The sequence below is a fragment of the Myotis davidii genome, unplaced genomic scaffold (genome assembly GCF_000327345.1).
Source record: "Myotis davidii unplaced genomic scaffold, ASM32734v1 scaffold698, whole genome shotgun sequence".
Classification (NCBI taxonomy): domain Eukaryota; kingdom Metazoa; phylum Chordata; class Mammalia; order Chiroptera; family Vespertilionidae; genus Myotis; species Myotis davidii.
In genome coordinates, this window is record NW_006290032.1 from 914,881 (window position 1) to 916,918 (window position 2,038).

Consider the following 2,038-nt stretch of genomic DNA (forward strand, 5'->3'; position numbering starts at 1 on the left):
GAACCTCCATACTGTTTTCCACAGTGGCTGCACCAGTCTGCAGTCTCACCAGCAGTGCGCGAAGGTTCCTTTTTTTCCACATTCTCGCCAGCACTTGTCTTTTGTTGATTTGTTGATGATAGCCATTCTGACAGGTATGAGATATCTATTTTTTTTTTTTTTTTTTTTAATATATCTTACTGATTTTTTACAGAGAGGAAGGAAGAGGGATAGAGAGTTACAAACATCGATCAGCTGCCTCCTGCGCACCCCCAACTGGGGATGTGCCCGCAACCAAGGTACATGCCCTTGACCAGAATCAAACCCGGGACCCTTCAGTCCCAGGCCGATGCTCTATCCACTGAGCCAAACCAGTCAGGGCAACACTTCTTTTCTTACACTTCTCTTCTTACACTTCTCGAACCATCCCTTCTGGCCTTACAGGGATTTTTCCTGAATCACTGCCCCAAAATGCGGTCACTGCCTAACTGCTCCCCCTTGATCCAAACCAACACCAGCTCTGCCACCTCTTCAAGTGCCTGGGACGGCTGTTGTGTGAGCACGTTCACACCTTTACAACATCGGCACTCCCCCGGGCCTCTTCATGTTTTAAAACTGTGCTGATCGCCAGCAACAAAAGCATTCTCTCCTGTGCTAGCCGGGGCCGGACGCGTCTTGTCTGCTGCGGTATCAGCCTGGAAGGGTTATCAGGCCAAACACGGAAGATGTGGCTGACAACCGAGACATTTTTTTTCTGTGAACAACTTGGTCGAGAACCGAATCGTTCGAGATGGGAGACGTTCGAGAAGCGAGGCTGGACTGTCTCTGTTTTAGCATCTTTGTTCTGTTGTGGAAAAACACACCTTTAGTCCGAGCTTACATTGAAGTGACGAAGTCCCATGTTTTCCTTGTTCACCCATAAGGATCAAGGCCTCGTCATCAAGACGACAGCCCACGATGAAGGACCCTCAGCATATGAATCCTCACCCTGACTCTCTGCCCGAGTGAGTCAATGTCTCCGAAATCCTTCCATGGTCTACAGGGCGGGCAAACGTAGGGTGGCAGCTGTGGGTACTGCAAACAGAGTTTATTCTTGTATTCTTACATATTCATTACTGTATTCTTTCCCTTCAAACAACGGTAAACCGACTTTTGCCCCGCTCTGTATATACAATGACTTAATGTAATAAAAATAAAATTCCGCCGAAACCGGTTTGGCTCAGTGGATAGAGCGTCAGCCTGTGGACTGAAGGATCCCAGGTTTGATTCCAGTCAAGGGCATGTACCTGGGTTGCGGGCACATCCCCAGTGGGAGATGTGCAGGAGGCAGCTGATCGATGTTTCTCTCTCATCGATGTTTCTAACTCTCTATCTCTCTCCCTTCCTCTCTGTAAAAAATCAATAAAATATATTTAAAAAAAATAAAAAAAATTCCGTGAATACAATCATGAATGAAACACTCTAATTTGGAAAAATACTGTATGTTTTTACAGTTCAAAAGGTTCATACCTTTCAAGGAGAGAATTAAAAGTGTAAAACACTCCCGGCCAGTGTGGCCCAGTGGTTGAGCATCGACCTATGAACCAGGAGATCACGGTTCGATTCCAGGTCAAGGGCACATTCCTGGGTTGGGGGCTCCATCTCTAGTGTGGGGCGTGCAGGAGGCAGCCGATCCATGGTTCTCTCTCATCATTGATGTTTCTCTCTCTCTCTCCCCGCTCCCTTCCTCTCTGAAATCAATAAAAATATATTTAAAAAGGGTAAAATACGATGTGTTATATTTGGGGACAGTGAGCCAGGCGAGGGCGGTTGGAGAACCTCACTTCTGTTGGAGCCGGTGACCCCAGCAGGCAGCTCAGGGCCCTGGGCCCCAGGTTTCTAACTCGCTTGGCTCCCGGGGCTGCAGGAAGTTACAGGAGAAACGAGGTGTGGCCTCATTTACTTGTTTGAGCTCCACATGGAAGCAACTGAAAAGCAGGATTTCTGCTCAGGACTCACAGGCAGAACAATGAAAGCCCAAGCCGGACAAGGAGAGGCGTGCTTGCGACGTCGCCCGGGA

General features: G+C 48.2%; 1 protein-coding gene across 1 annotated transcript in view; it reads right to left on the reverse strand.

Annotated features, from left to right (window-relative positions):
* The window catches only part of LOC102768739 (bifunctional heparan sulfate N-deacetylase/N-sulfotransferase 4), a 145,663-nt gene that overhangs the window by 3,594 nt on the left and 140,031 nt on the right, over positions 1-2,038 (reverse strand). The gene's annotated exons all lie outside the window — the stretch shown is intronic.